We start from the raw sequence: 26,223 nt of genomic DNA, 5'->3' as shown, positions 1-26,223 counted from the left end.
GAAAAAATAGTGGACACTGAGTGGCTCTTGCTTCATCCAGTATGAATACAGGCAAATGCATTTTTTTTATTTCGAGATAAAAAAAATTAAATCATCTGGCAGCTCTGGTTGAAAGTAATTGCGAAGCATTCGACGAGTTTCGATTCGAGTAAATAACAGAAGGCCTTGTGACTGTCATACCATTTTTTGTGAATTATTATTTTTACTGTTCATATTTGGTTTGAAAAATCGAGTTAAACATTTAAAGCTGCATATTATACGACGGATTTTTATAAGTTCGTTATGAAATACTCTGGTTAAAAAGAGTGGTTACTCTGAAGAATCATAGCGATCAAAATATTTGTGCTGGAATCTGTACCGCGCATTGTAAAGTAAGTAAGACTATAAAGCGGCCCTTACACGTACAATATTTTTGTCAATACGAGGACTGACGATATTGCCTCAATACGTCAATTCCATTTGAAATGTGCATCGTCAATACGACGAGAACATTTCAAATGGGTCGATAAACAAAGCGTAAACAATTCCGGTTAATACTCACTTCAAATGGACACTAACAAACCTTAAATAAGCCGATTATCGAAAAGGCACATAAGCAAAATAACTTCGACAAAGATCTTTCATTAGGGCTTTAATTGCAAATGTAAACAAACAGCGTTTTCGCTATTATGACATTATGCGACAAAAATACTTCAAGATTGAGGAGAAAATTAGTTAAAATCTCGACAAACATATGATTACGGCTTAAAAGCCAACTGTCAAAATTCTCTTTGAAAGGAAATTCCGGACAAACCATTACTCACCAATCACATATGTTGGTAGTAAACAAAAGAGAAAAGTTTTCTCTTTCATTAACTGCTATGAACTGTGCTTAGTCAGTAACGGTTTGGCCGAAATTTCCTTTCAAAGAGAATTTTGACAGCTGGCTTTTAAGCCGTAAGCATATGTTTGTCGAGAAATGGTTTTTAGTTCGATTTATAATTAAAGAAAACAAAACGGCGAAACATGCATTTTCTTCGAGTTTTCGACTTATGCCCTTATTCTCGTATGGAATATAAAGGCTAAACTTACATTTTTTGACAGAACCGGGCATACGGTTATTATTCACAAAATTATTCTTTAAACGGCGGTTCTATTATATAAATGATAAGCAATATCTACTATGATCTTGTCTACTCGATAGTTGTTGCACATAAACATTCGAATATTTCGATATTTTCATGTAATTCGAAGAAAAGATCCACGCGCCCTTTCATTTACATTCGGTTTCCATGCGCCCATTTGCTGCGCCCTATTAAAAAGTATACTGTCAAGCTCGCCCATTTACCCAGCGCTACCCAGCAAGACAGTCAGTTTAGCCCATTTACGGCGTCCTTCTGAAAATTATGTACACAGTTTAGCCCTTCCGCAAATGGTGGTTGATGAAGGGCGAAATCACGACTGGGATGCAAATTGGGCGTAAGCATTTTTTTAGTTTCTACCCACTAAAAGCACATAGGAATTAAATTCTTTGTTATATTGTCATAAGGTTTAACCAATATTTGTTCCACCTTTTGTTAGTTTTAAGATAACTGTAAAATATTTCGTAAAATACTATTACTCCCCCTCTTGTATATCAAACTGAATCCCTTGTTTTAAAATTTTTCATAAAAAAATCTTTTGGCCCTCTCTTGTATATTGAATCTTATTTCTAGTCTTAAGATAGCTGTAAACTTTTTTTTTTCTTGTATAAAAAAAATATCTCAACATTGTAACCTCCTAGTTTTAAGATATCCAAAATGTAAAAACAAAAGAATTTGGCACCGCCAAGCTAACGCATTTGTGCCTATCAAATAAACGAATTGAATTAAAAAAAAATAAGGTTTAACCAAAGATGCTTCCGGAAAAACATGGTCATAAAGTAATGTATACCTACAATAAAAACTACATTTAGAAAAGCATCGCCGAATATTGAAACTGACTTTTCTCCATCTGAGTACATTGTGACTTAGGCCCTAATGAAAGATCTGTGTCGACTTGTTTTGCTTATATTTCCTTTCACTTCCCCTCAAAAATTAACGGTTCATATACACTACTAAACAACAAAACGGAAAAAAATGATTATGGGCCCTTTTCTTAATGAAAAAGATGGGTGGGTAATGTCTGCGACATAACCGGAGAGATGTAGAATACATAAAGAACACGTTCTTCAAATATGTTGATACTCATTGGAATTTTCGGACAAAAGGTGATTTGGGCGAGGAATATTTCAAATTATTCTTTACAAAAATGATGGTGGTCCTGAAAAGGACCGGTTTTGTTGGCGTTGTTGGCCTTGGTGAGGGAGATGGCTAACGATGAAATTAATTGTTAGCATGAGGAAGTCGCGTAGTACTGGCCAATGGAAGAACAGATAATAATTGATTCCTGAAAATCATTTTTTCTTTATTCATGTAAATTATACATACTTACAAATCTAATAGAAGATTCCTGGTCATATTTCTGAATCATTAGTGCGAACATTGTGTAATTTGGTTAAGTACAATGAAAGTTACAAACTTTCCAAACTCGACCTTCTGTTCCTTCAGAAATATTGAAATGGGGTGTCTATATTAAACCGTTAGTCGTGGTCACAATAAAAAAGATGGGTGGGTAATGTCTGCGACATAACCGGAGTGTCGTAACTACACTTGTGACGTTAATCCAAATCTAATGATATGCAACGAAATTACGTTTGCATGTGAAATTTTCAAATGATTCGTTATAATTATGGTTAAAAATTCTAATTGGAAATTCTTTTCCATCACCAACTATTTTTCTTTTTTCGAATCTACAGCATTCTTTGAAAATATTGTTGAAATGTTATTGATGAAAAACTGAAAATGCGTTTGCCAACACTGCTCACTAAATGGATGGTGGGAAGACGCACATTCGTTTTGATTATGCTAGTATTAGTAGCAGAAAAGAAAGAAAAGGCGCATGGCCCGAAAACGAGCAAGCGAGAGAGCGATAGTAGTTCGTATTCGCTCTACTAAACTAAAAAAAAAGATGGGTGGGTAATGTCTGTAACATAACCGGAGCATCGTGACTTCACTTCGAGACGTTAATTTAAATCTAATGATTTATGCAGTTAATCAAAGGAGGCTGCCAAAAAGTTCGAATAAAAGCAAGCGACTAGTGTACTTTGCACGTTCTATATTTTATCAATACTAGAGAGGATCAATAAAATAATTCAAATTGTAATAGCGACATGCAATTGTGGCAACACTGGCCATGAGATGGTGGGGGAACACACACATTCGTTTTTGTTATGATGGTATTAGCAGCAGAAAGGAATGGAAAAGCAGTGCACGAAAACGAGCGAGAGAGGATAATTTAAATTCTCTTTCTTTCTTTCCACACATCGTATTTCTTATATAGCTTTCTGAAAATTATTTGTTATACACCATAAAATGTAAATTTCAGTTTAACTCTTATTAGAACATAATTAATTGGTCCTGAAAAGAACCGTTTACTGTTTTATTGCGGGAGCATAATTCAGACGCACTCCTCGCGGACACGGTGAGCCAGAAAGCACTATTTTGCATCCTCCAACAAACCGACCAAGTAGGCATCGTTGGCTTCTCGGGGCATCATTACGATTGAGCTTTGTAAGCGTAGCTCGACTTTGCAGTCCTGTACAATCTCACGAACCAGACGCTGGAACGATAGCCTACGGATTAGTTGCCCTTTAGTTGGGGCGAAATTCTTGCAGGGCGACAGTTCCGATGAGTCACCAGTAGCTGGGGCACTTTTTCCGTCCGTCGCTATTGCCAACTGCTTTCCTTCGGTGGACTGGCTGCTTGCTAGTGCTTGAACGAATACGAATGATGAGTAAAACCGACCGACCAATATTCATATATGAACACACGAGAAAGCACTACTATCGCTCTCTCGCTCGTTTTCGTGCCATTCCTGCGCCTTTCCTTTCCGTTTGGCTACCAATACTAGCATAACCAAAACGAATATTCTGTCTTTCCATCGCCTTCAATCTAGTGGCCAGTGCTAGCAAACTTGCATGTTCAGTTTTCAATAACAACATTCAAACAATATTTTCAAAGAATGTTGCAGATTTGAAAAGAAGGAAGGAAAAGATTTTCACAAATTTAAATTCTTTCGTGTTATTTGTTAGCGCTGATAAAGGCTATTTAGTTTGCTACTAGCAAGGAGCTGCACAAACAAATCGATTTATGCAGTTAATCAACGGAGGCAGCCAAAAAGTTCGAATAAAAGCATGCGACTAGTGTACTTTGCACGTTCTATATTTTATCAATACTAGAGAGGATCAATAAAATAATTCAAATTGTAATAGCGACATGCAATTGTGGCAACACTGGCCATGAGATGGTGGGGGAACACGCACATTCGTTTTAGTTATGATGGTATTAGCAGCAGAAAGGAATGGAAAAGCAGTGCACGAAAACGAGCGAGAGAGGATAATTTAAATTCTCTTTCTTTCTTTCCACACATCGTATTTCTTATATAGCTTTCTGAAAATTATTTGTTATACACCATAAAATGTAAATTTCAGTTTAACTCTTATTAGAACATAATTAATTGGTCCTGTAAAGAACCGTTTATTGTTTTATTGCGGGAGCATAATTCAGACGCACTCCCAGCGGACACGGTGAGCTAGAAAGCACTATTTTGCATTCTCGAACAAACCGACCAAGTAGGCATCGTTGTCTTCTCGGGGCATCATTACGACTGAGCTTTGTAAGCGTAGCTCGACTTTGCAGTCCTGCACAATCTCACGACCCAGACGCTGGAACGATAGCCTACTCTGTTGCCCTTTAGTTGGGGCGAAATTCTTGCAGGGCGACAGTTCCGATGAGTCACCAGTAGCTGGGGCACTTTTTCCGTCCGTCGCTATTGCCAACTGCTTTCCTTCGGTGGACTGGCTGCTTGCTAGTGCTTGAACGAATACGAATGATGAGAAAAACCGAACGACCAATATTCATATATGAACACACGAGAAAGCACTACTATCGCTCGTTTTCGTGCCATTCCTTTCCGTTTGGCTACCAATACTAGCATAACCAAAACGAATATTCTGTCTTTCCATCGCCTTCAATCTAGTGGCCAGTGCTAACAAACTTGCATGTTCAGTTTTTCAATAACAACATTCAAACAATATTTTCAAAGAATGTTGCAGATTTGAAAAGAAGGAAGGAAAAGATTTTCACAAATTTAAATTCTTTCGTGTTATTTGTTAGCGCTGATAAAGGCTATTTAGTTTGCTACTAGCAAGGAGCTGCACAAACAAATCGATTTATGCAGTTAATCAACGGAGGCTGCCAAAAAGTTCGAATAAAAGCATGCGACTAGTGTACTTTGCACGTTCTATATTTTATAAATACTAGAGAGGATCAATAAAATAATTCAAATTGTAATAGCGACATGCAATTGTGGCAACACTGGCCATGAGATGGTGGGGGAACACGCACATTCGTTTTAGTTATGATGGTATTAGCAGCAGAAAGGAATGGAAAAGCAGTGCACGAAAACGAGCGAGAGAGGATAATTTAAATTCTCTTTCTTTCTTTCCACACATCGTATTTCTTATATAGCTTTCTGAAAATTATTTGTTATACACCATAAAATGTAAATTTCAGTTTAACTCTTATTAGAACATAATTAATTGGTCCTGTAAAGAACCGTTTATTGTTTTATTGCGGGAGCATAATTCAGACGCACTCCCAGCGGACACGGTGAGCTAGAAAGCACTATTTTGCATTCTCGAACAAACCGACCAAGTAGGCATCGTTGTCTTCTCGGGGCATCATTACGACTGAGCTTTGTAAAACAGGCCATACACGATACGATTGGTCGTACGACGGGTCGTACGACCGATCGTACGACCGGTCGTACGATTTGACCGTCTGAACAATTTTCGCCTCTGTCGTACAACCCGGTCGAGTCGTATGGTAGTTTGACATGCTTAAAAACTGGTCGTACGACCAGTTGTATGTATGAGTGAAAATTTGTAGGTATATGTTTTTTCTGCTAAATTCGCCAGAGAATCTGTTTCGTTTGTCGTGCAGATTCATTCACCTAGTGATGTAATTGTGCATTTCTTTTACTATTATCATGGTAGGTTATACTCAAAATTATATATAAAATTGATCCTTGATGCACCTAGCTTCAATGTAAACATCCTGATGATAGTATTTTAGGCAGATTTGATATAGTGCTTTATATAATTAATATTTATTCTTCTCGACAAGTGAGACTTTAGAATTAGTTCTCAATTTTTCATCGTTACGTGTAAACGTGTAAATATAAGCGCAAAACTGTTTCCATTTGAGTGTTATTTGGACGTTTTCAAAGACCACTAGCAACATGAAAAGGCTAATTTGCTGTACTACATGTAATTTATGAGAAACCGAAAAAACATTTTTTAAAGAGCTGATAATTATAATTCATCAATCGTAAAACAGTTCATGACAGAGGAAATAGTTGCGGTAATAGTTGCGATTGAGAAGATCTGTACGTTGACTAATCATAATATTCGGCATAGAAAATCTTGTAATTTGTCAGCCAGCCTACTATTATTAGAATATACAGGCTCGATTGGCACGTTCCTCATGTTATTATTTATGTTGTTTTGCATTTCTCATAAAAGAAATGCATAAAACTCGCTCAAACTTTCAAGACTTTTTCCTTATATACAAATCGACTTAGCTCGAAGATTTGGGTCAATGTTTCGCTCTCTCTGTGTTTATTATAGTAAGGTTTAAAAAGATTCAAAAGCTTGGCCTGTAGTGTATTGGTGCTGTGTGAGGCTCTCTTTCGTACCTTACCACTACAACACTCCTTACTCTTTGTTCGCCCTTCTTCCCCACGGAACTGCATCAAGGTATTATTTTGTGGGAGAGAGGGCGTTGTGCTTTCTTCGCACCTATTTCTTTTGCTCACGAGTTTTCCGCAGCTATCTCGGAACCTCACTTGATGCATGAAATGGCTCGTCCTTTGAGTCCATTTAGCTCTCGACTCTTCTCTTGCTTTTCTTCTCCATCTATTACGTCACCATTTTGCTCTTGTATCAGTAAGCCGTTTAGCTGCTGATTTCCGATTGTCAATAAGCTGCCAGCGTTATTACGATCTTCTAGGATAGTCCACAGCGGTGAACGCACCCTACCTCACTTTCGACGGAGGAATTTCTCCAGACACTGATACCCGCTTTCTCGAGCCGTTTAACTCCCAGTTTTATCGACATCTACTCGGACTGTGTGTGTGTATGTGTGTATGTGCAAGAGTAAGTAGGTGGCAAACTCTCATTCGTGTTTCTTAGCATTGGCTGAACCGATCTTATCCAAACCAATTTCAACTAAAAGGCCTAATACCCAGACAGCACGCTATTGATTTGTTTTTGATTCTGAAGTTTAGTTTCTAAGATATTGTTTGAATGAGTAAAAATGGAGTTGGCTAAGTTGAGCTTAATGGCATCTTCGGACAATTTGTTGGATGTAATATGGTCTTTCTTTTGGTATTGTGTTTTCACATATTAATCCCCCTATAAGCGAAATATTTAAAAAATGCCTTTGTGATTATATTGAGATGATGTCTTCTGCAAATTTATAGCTTTTCTGCCCACATCTTTACTGAAGACACCAAGTGTCTGTCTTGTATGCTTTAAAAGTTACAGCATGTTTTTTATTGTTCAATATAGTTTTAATACACCATTCGAATTTTATTTCGGAAACGTAAAAGGATGAGATCAGAACATATTTTGGAAGCTTAAATAATTGATGTTGAGCACATTTTCCATAAAAAACCCACCTAACAGTGTGAAATTTTTCTTCTAATATTTCTTTAAGAGCTAACTTAAATGAAAATCTAGTGATTGGAGGCTATAGTTACATTTGTAGGACCATTGTCTCACAAATTTTATTTGTCTTTGTATTGGTGACAATACATAAACCACTTTGATTGTTAACCATTCTTCTCTCATTCGTTCGTTTGTTTGGGTAGTTTGTGTTAAAAAGTGTCCTAAATTAATAGATACAAGTAAGGGGGTGGACTGCTTTAGCAGACAAAAAAAACATGTTTTCATATTTTTTGGATAGGAAAAGTTCTAGTTATTTGAAAATGTATGTGTTTTTTGTAATCACATTGGAAACGCTAAAATAAAAATTTTCCTTGGAAATCTTCACAAAAAGGCGAAGTCAAAGACTATTTAGTTTCTGTAATACCTAATTGGCGGAAAAAGTGCAGTTCGTAATTCTTGTTGAAATTAATGAAACAATAAAGATTTTATTTTCCGTAACTTTTTTCTGCGGTTTTCTAAAAAAATGTGTTTTCGGTATACATTTTTTATTTTAGCATGCTACAGAAATGGTTACAACGGGTTTTCTGGTGATATTGTTTGTTGGAATCTTCAAAAGGCTATCTGAAAAATTGTTATTTTCTCTAACCAAGATTGTAAAATTTTAATAAGGGGTTACACCAGTGTAGGGCACGAAAAAATAGGCATGTTTCAGAAATTTCACTTGACGCATTGTAACGAAGAATCGAGTACCCGTAAATTACGATTTATAATACAAGTTCTGATGTACAAATAATGAATTTGTCAACTATTTTCAACATCGGTTGGATAGTATTTTCCAACAGGCGAGTTCTTTTGATCCATGGCCGGAAATCTGTCTCCCGTAATCTTTGATCTAGAGCAAAAAACAAAAGATTTTTCGATTCCTTAGAACAATAGATATCGACGTACGTAGGGTTTTTTAGACATTTCTATTTTCCAACAAAATGCACCCTTTTTATTAGAAAATGTCATAAAAATCGATAAAAAAAATTGTTCAAAAATCCCCTACGTGCGATACTGACAAGCCATTTGGAACACACTGAATATTTCAGAACGGTAGAAAATCATTTATTCGAGTTGTATTTTTCACTACACTCAGTAATGGTGGCGATTTTCCTTAAAAAAAAACCGTTATTGATAAACCAAGTAACAATTGAAGTTCTATAGCACGCTACAAGTGCAATGTATGTTTTTTGAGGGGCTATAAAACTATCATAAAACTAAAATTGTTACCAGGGACCTTTATAATTTGTTTTTTGGAATTAGGATTAGTAATAATGATGCAAATCAAAATCCTTTGTTCAATCACTAGCTATTGTGAGTCCAACGGTATCCGAAATATGTTGCTCACTGCTAGGTCACGTTTAGAAAAAGTCCATATCGAAATAATCGCGCTGAGGTAGCGTGTTATCAAAGGCTGCAATTTTAGTTCTAGTTGTCAGACCGGCATGAACATTTGAATAAACGCAATTAATGAGATGTACTTCAAATATACGCAATATTTTTTTTTTGATTTTTTGCCCAAGCACAATATATAGAGTAATTTCGGGAGAGATGCCGCGTCATGACCCTATATACGACATATAGAAAGTGCGGCCTTTCTATATCTCGTATATAGGGTCACTTTTATACGGTAATATGTTATTGTGAATTTGTCTTTTGAAGAATTACAACACTGGAGATGTAAAATAATCCTTATTCCTTACAATTTTTTTAATAATGATTATGTGCGTCCAGTTGCATCACGGAGTGTCCAAAGTTTTTCATTACCACATTAAAATTTCTTTTTTTTTTTTTTTTAATTTTTCGTGTATCGGTTGAGTAGCTGGGACCTTTTAGAAGGTATTCTGATCATGAGCACGGTCATCCATAATTTCAGCGGAAAATGTCGTCGTGCGGCATCTCTTCCATACAATTGGGAGAGATGCCGCATCAAAATTGCAGGTGAGATGCCGCACTCGATGGCGGAGGATGCGTAGCTTAAATGTATTATTTTCACCTCATTACGTCATTAAATGATCATTTGCGTCAGGTAAAGATTATTTATAAGGTACATCCACAAACTAACGGACCTAACACAGTGGCATATAGGAATGAGTCTATTTATCTATATATTCGAACGGGCGATATGTATCTAAGTATTAGTTACTTCGGTTTATTCTTTAAAGTTTCAGGCACTAATTGTAGTAAACGGAATTGATTTGTAGTGATGTCAATCTTGGCATAAAAATGAAAATTTCGATGAATTGATGCTTTTTAAAATGAATCTTTCAAGAACAAACTAAAGTTATCTAAATATATTACAAGCAAAAACTGCTTTTAAGGAACCCCTACCAATATATCGCTCGTACAAACATATAAATAAACAGTACCCTTAATGAAGTTACTCCAACTAAACCGTTACACAAAGTTGTAGAAATAAAATATTTTTAAAATGTTGAATAAAAAATGTTTCTAGAAATGGTATTACCCCCTTAAGAAAAATGAAGGTGCTGGCCGATTTATAGGTGTAATCAAACTTCATTAAACTCAGCTGAAGACCCCTAATCACAAAAACATCAATGATAGCTAAAAATATTTTTGTTCACCATTTTTCAGTTTGTGACCATGGTACGGCATCTCTCCAGCAATGACCTTTTTTTAAATGTTCATGGAAATTTGATTAATTTTTTTTCATGAAAAAAACCATTTCACAGTATTTTCGAAACTCGCAATTGATTAAAATGATTTTATCAAATATTTAGTGGTTAACTTCGATGCAGGATCGATTTTAAGAAATGTGCGGCATCTCTCCCCAAATTACCCTATAGTCCCTGAAGAGAATTGAGTTTTCCATTTATATTGAATTGAATGAAGAACAAAAACATTTTATTCATAAAGTAATAGTAATAAGTTGATTGTCCGCTTATTTTAATGGGCATTTTTTTTTACTTTACCTTTGATTTGATTTGATTTTCGAAATTTCTTGCAATGATATTGTCCCATGCTAATTTGATCAATGTAAATATCCGAAGAGGGAGTTCTAATATTTATGTGAAATGTCTCATCACACTGTTAGGTGGATTAAAAGCGTTTTTTGGGTTATAATCAAAATATTTTAGGAAGGAGCCCGAAAACTGAATGTGTACGCTCAACATTATTTTAATAGAATGACAGGTTTTATAGATTTCCGTATTTTACCTGTTCCTTGCGAGTATATCATCTTTGGATTAGCCTTTCGAGATCTTTGAAGAAATGAAAATTTCAATTTACGAAGGTTGTCTTTCGACAACTCTATGTACCCCCGGTTTATTTTGGTGTGTCTGGTGGTTGAAGATGATGAGAGGCGAGAGAGAAGTCTGCCTGAGGGGGTAGCATGGAGTATCGGTTTAAGTGGATAATATGGAGATGATATTTGGGGGAACCTCTTGCAGTACAGCCCTAGCCACTCCCCTGTTAAAATCCAGCAAGCTTTTTGGCCTAGCTACCCCATAGTGCGATGTTAGCTTGTTGGTCATACATGCACACCTACCAAGCAACACGGTATGTTGATAAACTGTTTTTACAACACCAATGTCAAAGATTAATTTGTGAAAATATTCGTGCAGCAAGCGTTATTCAACTGTTATGCAATTAAAAAAGCGCAAGAGGTGGAGCTTATAGACAACATGTTCAATTGTTACGAATGTACCAAGAATCATACTAACAACAGAGATTGTTGCAATAATGCTAACGAGTGCTTTGAAAACAACTGTGTGGAAATGAAATGAAACTTAATGTGTTTCATGAAATTGTTATACAAAGCATAAATATTATGACCACATTGAAATATGACAATATTAATGTGTGTAAAAATGTATAACCAATAAAATGAATCGAGTAATTTTTGAAAATACTTTTATATTTTTAATGGCCTTTAGACATCGTTGATATAAACTCAATAAATTTTATACTTATTTCGTGAATTATTTATCATACGCAAAGCACTGAGTTCAAATATGCTTTTTTCGAGAGCAATAAAAAATTGAAATATGTCCGGAATAAAGTTTGCTGACAAGTTGAATACTAATGTCATCACCAGTTTTCGCGATGATGCTTGCAACAAAATTGTTTTAGCTGTGTAGTAGAGTCACACAGGCGTTGCAAAAAACACCCGTAATATGTGTCAAATTATATTGTTTCAGAAAACATTAGCAATACAAATAAATAACTACGATGTAATGTGTAGTAGCTGTGTTTCACACATGCAACAGTCACGTTTTTGCAATTATGTTGTGATTGTAATGCAATAAATAACTTTGGTTGTTTTTCTAGAACATTTTGCAAGTGCTGCTTGGGATACACTCTCCAATACACGCACACACAGACATTAGCCAAACTCGGCGAACTGAATCGAGTGGTATATGAGACTCGTTCTGCTGGTCTTTGGTTAAGAAGTCGATTTTCATAGTGATTGCATTACTTTTTTACAAAGAAAGAAAAAAAACGTCAAACTGGTTGGACGACTTATCGTACTGCAGTTACAACCGTGTGTGGCGAATCGGTCGTACGACATATCGTTTCAACAGTCTATCCGACTGGTCGTACAACACGTTGTACGACAGATCGTATCGTGTATGGGCCGCATAAGCGTAGCTCGACTTTGCAGTCCTGCACAATCTCACGACCCAGACGCTGGAACGATAGCCTACTCTGTTGCCCTTTAGTTGGGGCGAAATTCTTGCAGGGCGACAGTTCCGATGAGTCACCAGTAGCTGGGGCACTTTTTCCGTCCGTCGCTATTGCCAACTGCTTTCCTTCGGTGGACTGGCTGCTTGCTAGTGCTTGAACGAATACGAATGATGAGAAAAATCGAACGACCAATATTCATATATGAACACACGAGAAAGCACTACTATCGCTCGTTTTCGTGCCATTCCTTTCCGTTTGGCTACCAATACTAGCATAACCAAAACGAATATTCTGTCTTTCCATCGCCTTCAATCTAGTGGCCAGTGCTAACAAACTTGCATGTTCAGTTTTTCAATAACAACATTCAAACAATATTTTCAAAGAATGTTGCAGATTTGAAAAGAAGGAAGGAAAAGATTTTCACAAATTTAAATTCTTTCGTGTTATTTGTTAGCGCTGATAAAGGCTATTTAGTTTGCTACTAGCAAGGAGCTGCACAAACAAATCGATTTATGCAGTTAATCAACGGAGGCTGCCAAAAAGTTCGAATAAAAGCATGCGACTAGTGTACTTTGCACGTTCTATATTTTATAAATACTAGAGAGGATCAATAAAATAATTCAAATTGTAATAGCGACATGCAATTGTGGCAACACTGGTCATGAGATGGTGGGGGAACACGCACATTCGTTTTAGTTATGATGGTAGTAGCAGCAGAAAGGAATGGAAAAGCAGTGCACGAAAACGAGCGAGAGAGGATAATTTAAATTCTCTTTCTTTCTTTCCACACATCGTATTTCTTATATTGCTTTCTGAAAATTATTTGTTATACACCATAAAATGTAAATTTCAGTTTAACTCTTATCAGAACACAATTAATTGGTTCTGTAAAGAACCGTTTATTGTTTTATTGCGGGAGCATAATTCAGACGCACTCCCCGCGGACACGGTGAGCTAGAAAGCACTATTTTGCATTCTCGAACAAACCGACCAAGTAGGCATCGTTGTCTTCTCGGGGCATCATTACGACTGAGCTTTGTAAGCGTAGCTCGACTTTGCAGTCCTGCACAATCTCACGACCCAGACGCTGGAACGATAGCCTACTCTGTTGCCCTTTAGTTGGGGCGAAATTCTTGCAGGGCGACAGTTCCGATGAGTCACCAGTAGCTGGGGCACTTTTTCCGTCCGTCGCTATTGCCAACTGCTTTCCTTCGGTGGACTGGCTGCTTGCTAGTGCTTGAACGAATACGAATGATGAGAAAAATCGAACGACCAATATTCATATATGAACACACGAGAAAGCACTACTATCGCTCGTTTTCGTGCCATTCCTGCGCCTTTCCTTTCCGTTTGGCTACCAATACTAGCATAACCAAAACGAATATTCTGTCTTTCCATCGCCTTCAATCTAGTGGCCAGTGCTAGCAAACTTGCATGTTCAGTTTTTCAATAGCAACATTCAAACAATATTTTCAAAGAATGTTGCAGATTTGAAAAGAAGGAGGGAAAAGATTTTCACAAATTTAAATTCTTTCGTGTTATTTGTTAGCGCTGATAAAGGCTATTTAGTTTGCTACTAGCAAGGAGCTGCACAAACAAATCGATGTATGCAGTTAATCAACGGAGGCTGCCAAAAAATTCGAATAAAAGCATGCGACTAGTGTACTTTGCACGTTCTATATTTTATCAATACTAGAGAGGATCAATAAAATAATTCAAATTGTAATAGCGACATGCAATTGTGGCAACACTGGTCATGAGATGGTGGGGGAACACGCACATTCGTTTTAGTTATGATGGTAGTAGCAGCAGAAAGGAATGGAAAAGCAGTGCACGAAAACGAGCGAGAGAGGATAATTTAAATTCTCTTTCTTTCTTTCCACACATCGTATTTCTTATATAGCTTTCTGAAAATTATTTGTTATACACCATAAAATGTAAATTTCAGTTTAACTCTTATTAGAATACAATTAATTGGTCCTGTAAAGAACCGTTTATTGTTTTATTGCGGGAGCATAATTCAGACGCACTCCCCGCGGACACGGTGAGCTAGAAAGCACTATTTTGCATTCTCGAACAAACCGACCAAGAAGGCATCGTTGTCTTCTCGGGGCATCATTACGACTGAGCTTTGTAAGCGTAGCTCGACTTTGCAGTCCTGCACAATCTCACGACCCAGACGCTGGAACGATAGCCTACTCTGTTGCCCTTTAGTTGGGGCGAAATTCTTGCAGGGCGACAGTTCCTGATCGGGTTGCGATGAGTCACCAGTAGCTGGGGCACTTTTTCCGCCGTCGTCATCGCCCACTGCTTTTCTTCGATGGACTGGCTGCTTGCTAGTGCTTGAACGAATACGAATGATGAGAAAAACCGACCGACAGATATTTATATAATCGCGCTAATATGCACTACTATCGCTTTCTCGCTCGTTCTCGTGCCGTGCATGAGCCTTTCCTTTCCGTCCGGCTTCTAATGGCCTAACCAAAGGAATATGCAGTCTTTCCCCCACCAAGTGCTCTCGTCAAGCAACCCAATGCGAATAACCATACGAACAAACATGTAGTGGTCCTATATATAAACTTTTCATTATTTTATTGTTCGGTTGGTCTACCATAACGACGGCTCTGTGCGGGATGGGCTGAAAATTTTCACTTTTCCGAGTCGTTTTCGAAAGATTTTTCAAAACACATTTTTTTTGTTATTAGTACATGTTATACATACTTCAAATTTTAATACAGCATAGAGGAACATATTTGCAACAAATTGGCCTAAAAATCAAATCATTCTGTTAAGTATGATAAAAGTTATTAACGTTCAAAATCTGACGCGGCACCGCAGCCGATATTTTGAAACGGGACCCCTATATTGAAACCTTAAATGTATTCTACATTAAAAGACTATACTTGAAAAGGGAACAAAGACATCGCAGCACTAATGGCGATTTCGCTTGAACCTAAAACTGAGTCAGGTTCTAACCCCAACCGCTGTCAGTTCATATATTTTGACAGCAGTTGGGGTTCGGAACTGACTCAGTTTCGCCTCAAACAAAAACCACATAAGAAAGGGATCAAAATAACCCAATCAAAAAGGGCAAGTTACTGGCTAACGGGGGGCTATTTGCCAACTCAGATGCGCTGATTGCCCTTCAATTGCTGGCAATTAAGGGTCTATTTTAAATGAACATTTGGGTGATTTGCCGCCGTTATTTTTTGTCGCCCTACCCGCCCATAAATGTCCCAGAGAACGCGCCATTTAATCCCGGTAAAAAAATGCGGACGAACGCGGTGAGGCAATTTAAACAGTTTGACGTTTGACTCAACTCGCTTGTGCTAAATGCCCCTAGGAACAAATGCAATTTGCGAATGCGATTTAAAGGCAATTTCAACACTTAGTCAAATTTTCTGGCGGCTGAAATGGACTTGGTTTGGTTTTTGTGTTTTTCAAACAAGGCGGTTCATGTTTGGTTTAAGCTTAAAATTGTTTTTTAAACAATTTTCGTGTTCTCGCTTGTATTTTGTTTGTCTAGTGCACTTTATTTAACCAACGAATGTGGGAAATTATGGAATCGTGTGTAAGTATAGTGGAACAAGATCTCTGACCTAAAGTGTTAATGAACGTCAGATTGTGGTAAGTTTGGACACAGATAACAGACGTTTAGGCTAGAACAAAATTTCTTCAAAAACCTGTGTAAACTTTCAAATAGATAAACGTTGAAAAAATCCGTTTTTCACTATTGCCACACAAAACAGATGTTTAGGCTCGATTGGAATCGTGTGTAAATACCCGCTACTGAAATTCCGAATAAATCAGACGTCTGAAACACGTTTGGCAAACGTTTGTAGATGGCGCAGTGATAATATACAATGCAGTTAGAGTGCAGCTGTCAAACACGTGTAGCAAACAGTTGCGCAGATCGCAATAGTGAAACACGGATTTTCAACGTTTATCAATTTGAAAATTTACACAGGTTTTTGAAGAAATTTTGTTCTAGACTAAACGTCTGTTATCTGTGCTATTGCCAACTGCGCAACTGTTTGCTACACGTGTTTGACAGCTGCACTCTAACTGCATTGTATATTATCACTGCGCCATCTACAAACGTTTCCCAAACGTGTTTCAGACGTCTGATTTATTCGGAATTTCAGTAGCGGGTATTTACACACGATTCCAATCGACCCTAAACGTCTGTTTTCTGTGGGCATACTCTATCATACAATACGACGTAACATTTCATAAGGCATTATCACAGATAACAGACGTTTAGGCTAGAACAAAATTTCTTCAAAAACCTGTGTAAACTTTCAAATAGATAAACGTTGAAAAAATCCGTGTTTCACTATTGCCAACTGCGCAACTGTTTGCTACACGTGTTTGACAGCAGCACTCTAACTGCATTGTATTGATCACTACACACGATTACACACGACGGTAATCTGAGTCCACTGAAGCGGGTGTTACTATATAATTCATTTGTCAGAAAGAAATTAATCACTTGATTTGAACGCATGAGATTATATTTAAGTTTTAATATAATATTTTTTATAGCATGAAGAGAAAAATTCTTCCGCTCAATATAAAAAAATATCTGAACATTGTAACCTCCTAGCACAGATAACAGACGTTTAGGCTAGAAAAAAATTTCTTCAAAAACCTGTGTAAATTTTCAAATTGATAAACGTTGAAAATACAATACAGTTGCGCAGATCGCAATAGTGAAACACGGATTTTCAACGTTTATCAATTTGAAAATTTACACAGGTTTTTGAAGAAATTTTGTTCTAGACTAAACGTCTGTTATCTGTGCTATTGCCAACTGCGCAACTGTTTGCTACACGTGTTTGACAGCTGCACTCTAACTGCATTGTATATTATCACTGCGCCATCTACAAACGTTTCCCAAACGTGTTTCAGACGTCTGATTTATTCGGAATTTCAGTAGCGGGTATTTACACACGATTCCAATCGACCCTAAACGTCTGTTTTCTGTGGGCATACTCTATCATACAATACGACGTCAACATTTCATAAGGCATTATCACAGATAACAGACGTTTAGGCTAGAACAAAATTTCTTCAAAAACCTGTGTAAACTTTCAAATAGATAAACGTTGAAAAAATCCGTGTTTCACTATTGCCAACTGCGCAACTGTTTGCTACACGTGGACAGCTGCACTCTAACTGCATTGTATTGATCACTACACACGATTACACACGACGGTAATCTGAGTCCACTGAAGCGGGTGTTACTATATAATTCATTTGTCAGAAAGAAATTAATCACTTGATTTGAACGCATGAGATTATATTTAAGTTTTAATATAATATTTTTTATAGCATGAAGAGAAAAATTCTTCCGCTCAATATAAAAAAATATCTGAACATTGTAACCTCCTAGCACAGATAACAGACGTTTAGGCTAGAACAAAATTTCTTCAAAAACCTGTGTAAATTTTCAAATTGATAAACGTTGAAAATCCGTGTTTCGCTATTGCCATCTGCGCAACTGTTTGCTACACGTGTTTGACAGCTGCACTCTAACTGCATTGTAAATTATCACTGCGCCATCTACAAACGTTTGCCAAACGTGTTTCAGACGTCTGATTTATTCGGAATTTCAGTAGCGGGTATTTACACACGATTCCAATCGAGCCTAAACGTCTGTTTTCTGTGGCATTATATACAATATGCTCATGTTGAGAAAATGGCGTCTGAAAAATTACCTCGTACTTTATATTCCCATTTATGAACAGGAGCTTGATTTAAGGACCAAACAACTCAATGCCGTGTTAAATAAACCATTTTTTTTGAGTAATATACCAGATTTATTTAAAAAATTGTATTTTGAACGATTTTTGCAGATAAATGTTTTGGTCCCTTTTGAAACATCAAGTGCCCTCTCCCATAATCCCTTTTCGGCGCGACGTTAGCTTATCGTGCCTGCGGGTGAGCCACAGCACAAATGATTATGTGTTATGTGACGTTTATTTTGATCCCTTTTTTGGTGTTGGGATATTTTTGTACCCTTTTCAAGTGTAGTCTTTTTCATTAAGAAAAGGGCCCAAAAACATTTTTTTTCCGTTTTGTTGTTTGGTGAATATGAACAGTTAATTTTTGAGGGGAAGTGAAAGGGAACATAAACAAAACAAGCTATATTTCTTATAAGCCTTTTCTATATTCTATTATTTCGCCAAAAGCCAGGCTTCAGAATCGGCTTATTTAAGGTGTGTATAAAGCTTTATTAGTGTCCATTTGAAGTAAGTATTAACCGGAATTGTTCACGTTTTGTTTATGGGCCCATTTGTAATGTTCTCATCGCAAATAGCTGTAAAATTAAAACCAAAGGTTCTTAAAAAAAGGTCGTGCTACAACTTTGCGGAACACTTGATTACTCAATCTCGTCTTATTTCGAAAATAATTTTCAGATCATACAAACAATTGGGATCACCCTAATGTCACCTATCTCAAAAGTTGGCTCAATTAAGGAAATCTTCTCCTGGATTTGGCGGAAAATCAAGCAATATTTGAGAATTTTTTGAGGAAAAATGAAAAGACATGCGAACTGTGGCCACATTTGAAATTATGGCGCCACTGACATATGAACTAGCATATGGGGGATAGACCACTAGTGAAAAATTGTTCGCAAACCTGAGGGGTAACCCACCAGTAAATAAGTGTTTGGGACTGTGAATAAAAGGTGTAGCTAGTGTTCTGGGGAAATTGTCGGATCGATGTTTTTTTAGGGAATTCCCTCATAGTGTTATGTCTGTTAGTCTGTGGTATAAGTAAGACAAATAAGTATACTTCCAAACATAAACATCCAAACATTTTTTGAATAAAGGAAATCAGACAAATAGAACAAGCCATATTGTTGACGTTAGAAGAAAAAACATGGTTTCGAGAAAAACGGCATTTTGAAGCCGCCATTTTGAATAGTAATAGTACTTAATAAGATACTCAATGTAAATAATATCGATGTGCAAGTACTTAAAGTATTTCAAGTATATATTGACAATAATTAAAATGTCAAATATCGTTCTATCTTTACAAAATATTAGATAATTGTCAACTGTTCAACAAAACCGCAACATATATTACTAAGATTATTGCGCCCTTCAATAATTTCTAGTTTAGTCCAACTTTTTTGAGCTACATTTCCTGAAGCTATGACTGTCAAATTTCTCTTGACCACACTTTTACTGTAGGAACTCTAAACAACACATGACAGTTTTGTGGATTATCAGAGAGTTGACCTAGGGGCAGATCACTTGTGATGCATTTTGAAATATCAGCGAAATTAAATATGTACATTTTTTTCATCAAAGATGTATCAATGTAAGACGTCAAAAGCCTAAAAAACTACCCGGATAAAATCTTACAATAGCATTTACCCTACAAACAATCATAAAACAATGAATATTATAGTTATTACTGTTTCAACATTGCTCGATGCCACGTTCTCACAATAGATTTACAATAAAATTTCATGTAACAATAAATTTCACTGTTCGGCAAAAAACTGATACAGCGCATTCACATTAAATTTTACTGTTTTCGAGAAAAAAATGTATGGAGAAAAATTGATTTTTTTAATGTTAAGATACATAACCACCCCCCTTTTTCACTGTAAAAGTCTATTTTACATTGAAATTTACTGTAAAAACGTTAAAGTTTATTGTTTTTGTATTGTAGCATAACACTAAAACTTACTGTAAATTATTGTAAAATTACTGTACTATCACAGTGAAAATCATGGTTTTGTTACTGTACATTTCTATTCGGGTAGCCCTATAGTCAACAAAACGTCGAACAAAGTGGAGGCGTAGGACGTTTGTTAAACAAGCTTTTCTGCGAGGGAGTGCAATGTTGATGCAAAAATGGAAATTAAATGCATTTTTTCTAATTTGATGCAAATTTGACATACATTCTTGTAGTGCTATGCCCCTAGAAGTTGGTGCACAATTCTGTAGCTCGTATTGTCAAATGCAAATCTTGAGCGTGTTTTCAAAACATCATATCTGCAATGAGTTACTCTCTTTGCTTACTTTCTCTTCTGTTAATAATTCGGTCACTTTAACATTTATACCTCAATTCTAAAACCACCGTCTTTCGATCTGTACTGTAAAATAAGTGAAAAGTGTTATAGTGACGCCCTAAAAATCGATAGAGAAAGTAAACAAAGAGAGTAACTCATTGCAGATATGACGTTTTGAAAAAACGCTCAAGAAATGTCCGTTTGCCAGGACGAGTTACCAATTTTTGCGTCAACTCTATAATAATCGCTTGCAAATCTAAAAATAGAGTGTCATGTCAGTTTGTCGGTGGTTTAGTCACAAATATTTTTGTCTCTCTGATTCAGACCACTGCATTGGTACACTGGCAGTGTTGTCGAAAAAATCTGAGAATTTGTACATATTTTTAACCATCAGATTTTGAACAGCTATAACATTTTTCAGGAACATTTTAGCAACATATTTCCTTCGGAATACTTATTATGCATATCCTGGACTATGCATGCACATTATAAGTTGTATCATACTGGCAAAACTGGGGCTTCTAAAAATGAAAATGTAAAAAAGCAGTTTTTTTTCCACATACACATTCCCATACGTGTCATAACCGATCGACCAAAAATTTTGCTCAGTTGTTTGTGAACCTAAATGGAACCAAAAAAAATTGTGCTGCCTTGATGCGGTTAAGTGTAGGTTTTTACATACAACTGTGTCCCACCCAAATAAATATACACTCAGGTTTTTTTACGCGGTATTTTTTGACGCGGATTTTGAAATTTACGCGGTTTTCATTTACGCGGATTTTGAAATTTACGCGGTTTTCATTTACGCGGATTTTGAAATTTACGCTGATTTTGAAATTTACGCGGTTTTCATTCACGCGGATTTTGAAATTTACGCGGTTTTCATTTACGCGGTCTGTATCCCCCGCGTAAAAAACCTGAGTGTATAAGGCATTATTTGAACTGAACGAAGAGATGCAGGAAAGTTCTGTTATCTTCAATTTGTGTTCAAAAAAACGATAAAATCCGAGGGGCAATTACTAAATCTTCAATACCACACAGTGCCAAAAGTCTTACATAATTAGTTACTTTAAGTACCATAAGATACATTAAGTACCGCAAGTACAAATTCATTGTACTTTAATTACTGAAACGATTTCAAGTACAAAGCCTTCGTACTTTAAATACGCAAAATATTTTAATTGCCATCAAGATGTACTTTAAATACTTTAAGTACGTACACATCGACATTAATTACATTAAGTATCTTATTAAGTACAACAGAAGTATTTTTAAATACGTACATTACTTACGTTTTTTAGTTGGACCTCCGCTAGTTGGACCATTGTCCAACTAAAAAGCATATAAGGGACCATTCATAAATTACGTAACACAAAAATTGCCCAAAATTGACTCCCCCCATGTAACAAATTGCCACAAATTTCTTCATCTCCCCTCCCCTGTAACGTAACAAATTCCTAGAAATTTTTTGACGTAGGACTTACGTCTTTCTTTACTATACTGGGTGTCATTTCAAAATTTTCAAAACGGATGCGTTACGTACACTTTGAACTCTAATAACTTTTCTCCTACTCAAGGAATTACTAATTTTGTTTCATAAATCGAAAGGAAAACGTTCAACGCTTGCTATTGATACCTTGTTTGCTATGTAAAACTTGTTTAAAATGTTCAAAAACTACTTTTAATGCGAATCAACATTAATGCTAAAACCTATAAATATGGGTGTCACAGTTTTTCTTAAAGCCAGACGTGTGTAAGCCACAGAGCAGAACACACGTACGTGTGCTGCTCAACGAGAAGCTGCATTTTGACCACCAACCAAATCATAGCTACTGCCTTATCGCTGCCAACCAGTCGTCGCCCTGCGTGAAATTCATTGCTCTCAGAAGTGGACAGAGCTACTAATTCGCAAGCTGCTCTTCCAGTGCCTGGTCCGTGAGATTGCACAGAATTTCAAAACCTACTCTTCCGGAGCTCAGCCGTAATGGCCCTTTAAGAAGCCAGCGAGGCCTGCCTGGTTAGTTTGTTGGAAAATACCAATCTGTGCGCTATCCATGCCAAGCGAATAATCATCATGCCGAGCGGGAAACGGCGAAATAATATTCACAACAAACTGTCCTTATTAGGACCACAAAATCGTTCTCAGAAGAATTACAATTGAAATTTCCATTTCGTGCTTTGGAAAATAACTTCCCTCTTATCGGGTTAGTTATTTTCTATAATAATATCCGAAAAATGTGCGATAAAACCAATAAACTGACCAATTGGACGGAAGCAATAAAATACCTACAACAATTTGAGTCAGAAAAGTGATATTAACGGAAAAATGCTTCGATCGTTTCTAAGTGTTTGGCAGCTGAAGTTGCCGATTTGTTTTCCAACGTCAATTATTTGCGCTGTGCTGTACGGAACAGATTTTTGCGCGATTTGTTGGGAAATAATTAAAACAATTGTGTAGTAGATTCCGTAGATTTTACCGTATATTTTGATAGAAATGATTTTGTAAAAGCATTAATTAGCCGTGCTTTGAATGGTGGTTTTTGCAAATCTTTCTAGAACATTAGTGAATGTGGAATGATGAAAATATTTTCATTTGTCGCACAAAGGGATGGACTACCATCTGCACTAAGAAGTTTATAAAAGAGATCGCATTCCGATATACAATGCTCATTCGATGTGAGCTGCGAAAGGGGAATGTTCGTGTATGTACGCAGCAGATGCGAATTCGGGCAAGGTTCGAATCGTTAGCAAGGATTCTCGTCTGGTATCACCAAACATAGTTATCTACAAACCGTTCTTTTTAGGATGAAAACATAATGGAGAAAGAATTGAATTAGAAAGTTCCATTTAATAACTTGCATTGAATGTGCGCCTGTCAAGTCTGCTGTACTTTAGCAGTGACACATAAACCAATGTTTATCGAATTAATCTACAAACCCGTAGGTTTTTGCAAATCTTTCTAGAACATTAGTGAATGTGGAAACCCTGCTACTAAGCGAATGCCACGCCAAAAAGAATGATGAAAATATTTTCATTTGTCGCACAAAGGGATGGACTACCATCTGCACTAAGAAGTTTATAAAATAGATCGCATTCCGATATACAATGCTCATTCGATGTGAGCTGCGAAAGGGGAATGTTCGTTTATGTACGCATCTGGTGTATGTAATCGTCTGGTATCACCAAAAATAGTTATCTGCAAACCGTTCTTATTAGGATGAAAATATAATGGAGAAAGAATTTATTTAGAAAGCTCCTTTTAATAACTTGGATTGAGTTTGCGCCTGTCAAGTCTGCTGTACTTTATCAATGACACATATAAACCAATGTTTATCGAATTAATCTACAATGCAAATCTTTCTAGAACATTAGTGAATGTGGCAACCCTGCTACTAAGCGAATGCCACGCCAAAACGAATGATGAAAATATTTTCATTTGTCGCACAAAGGGATGGACTACCATCTGCACTAAGAAGTTTATAAAAGAGATCGCATTCCGATATACAATGCTCATTCGATGTGAGCTGCGAAAGGGGAATGTTCGTGTATGTACGCAGCAGAAGCGAATTCGGGCAAGGTTCGAATCGTTAGCAAGGATTCTCGTCTGGTATCACCAAACATAGTTATCTACAAACCGTTCTTTTTAGGATGAAAACATAATGGAGAAAGAATTGAATTAGAAAGTTCCATTTAATAAGTTTGCGTCTGTCAATTCTTGTGTACATTTACCAGTGATTCATATAAGCAAATGTTTATCAAATTAATCTACAAACCCGAAGGTTTTTGCAAGTCCTAGAAAATCAGTGAATGTGGCAATCTCATTCGACATGAAATTTCCAGTAAACATTCATTCAAAAAGTGCATTGGCTCAAATTATCCATGAATGTCATATGATATGCCTAAGTTTAGTCCTACGTCAACACCGCGGTTACGTCCCGGACATTACCCACTTCTAGTTTTTTTTCTTCGGTGAAAACATGTTACGTAACGATCTAGCTAACTCCCCCTCCCCCCTATGTCACAACATGTCACAACTTGGTGTACCCCCTCCCCCCCTAAAAGCGTTACGTAATTTATGAATGGTCCCTAAGGGACCATTCATAAATTACGTAACGCAAAAATTGCCCAAAATTGACTCCCCCTCCCCCCATGTAACAAATTGTCACAAATTTCTTCATCCCCCCCTCCCCTGTAACGTAACAAATTCCTAGAAAATTTTTTTTTTTCTTCGGTGAAAACATGTTACGTAACGATCTAGCTAACTCCCCCTCCCCCCAACATGTCACAACTTGTTGTACCCCCTCCCCCCCTAAAAGCGTTACGTAATTTATGAATGGTCCCTAAATGTCAAATTCTCATGTCAAATTCACTTCGACAATCAAACTGAAAACGATGAAAGATGTGAACGATTAGAGATATGATGCATTAACACTACTAGAGTCTCCTTTGGAGAGTTTTTGACGCCTGTCAGTCGGTTCTACTAGCGAAACAAATTCGTTAGTTGGACAGAGGCTGTGGCCCAACCAGCGAATCACGACTGTATTTCAAACATCAAGAACATATTTGTGCATCAGTTTTAAAGAACCTCTGACAGACAACTGCTTTAAGATAGTTATTGCATTGCGTTTCGATAGTGAGGCATCGAGGAGACCGAAAGAGCTTATGAATCGTTTTTATGTTTTTTTTGTTTTTCGTACTAACTAACTAACTAACTAACGGTCTTCCAACAACCTATGCATAATGCAGTGTGGCCATGACGTGACCGACTAGCTGGTTGCCATGGATTGGCTGTGTTTGCAAACATTGTTCTACAGCTTAATGGCAGTGTTTTTGGGTACGGCTAATGGCAGTGGGGTCATCGTGTGTCGAGCTTTCAGTCGACTTCGTCATCGCTAATTAAAAAAATGTAAATGTAGAAGATTATTAGTGGTTGTGTTGTAATAATTGTAGTGTTTTTGTTCTGGTGTATATTATGTGCTAGTCGTATGTCTATCTGTGTATGGGTTCGTCTGAGTATTTGTGACAACTGGGTCAGGGAATGGATGCAGAATAGAATAGTGGGCAGTGGCGTAGTAAGAAAAGGGTTATGAAATTTTTTTTGTATATATACAATATATGTATGTATGCATATATGTTTTTAGAGAGCAGAAAAATGTTCAAAACCAACCTGAGCGGGAAAAAATGTACAAAAACCAACAACTCAAGGAACGGGTTTGGAGCCACCCGACCCACCAATACAGCTACGCTTGCACGGAACCTGGTTTCTCCCCGGCATTACCTTACGGCATTACTTCGGGAAGAGGTTTTTTTATCTGCACACCACACACTGCTATCCAACTACTTAGTAATTAGTTCTTTCAGTAGGGTTACAACACCCATCCTCGACACACTACAAGTTTTCGACCATCCACACAACGTGGAAATTTCTGTATGGTAGTAGGAAAGCTAGCTGTGGTTCTAGAATAACAGGTGCTCTTTCTCTACCAGGACAACCTAGGCACCAAACTTCAGACTGTTTAATTTATTGAGCTCTTCAGTTCCCTTATGCCATTTAGTACCACTTCCTCGTTGAGCTTCCGACTTGGTCGCGAACTATTCAGGTGCCGAGATCAGTTTGACGATTCCGGTGGAGTAGGGCGTCCGGTTTGCTGGAGTCCCGGCGCGACTGGTGGTGTCTCGTCGCGGCCTACTCAGTCTAGTTCCCGACGGTGAA

The 26,223-nt window shown here is 37.0% G+C and overlaps 1 protein-coding gene across 1 annotated transcript in view; it reads left to right on the top strand.

The window, feature by feature from the left end:
• The first annotated feature begins 150 nt into the window (after positions 1–150).
• The window catches only part of LOC131676661 (uncharacterized), a 42,202-nt gene continuing 16,129 nt past the window's right edge, over positions 151–26,223 (top strand). Inside the window, exon 1 of the mRNA XM_058955898.1 lies at positions 151–371. The gene's annotated coding sequence lies outside the window, so the exon portion shown is untranslated. The remainder of the gene's footprint in view (positions 372–26,223) is intronic.

Source organism: Topomyia yanbarensis, chromosome 1 (genome assembly GCF_030247195.1).
Source record: "Topomyia yanbarensis strain Yona2022 chromosome 1, ASM3024719v1, whole genome shotgun sequence".
Lineage (NCBI taxonomy): Eukaryota > Metazoa > Arthropoda > Insecta > Diptera > Culicidae > Topomyia > Topomyia yanbarensis.
The sequence above is the reverse complement of the archived record's forward strand: the minus strand, read 5'-3'. Positions and strand labels throughout refer to the sequence as shown.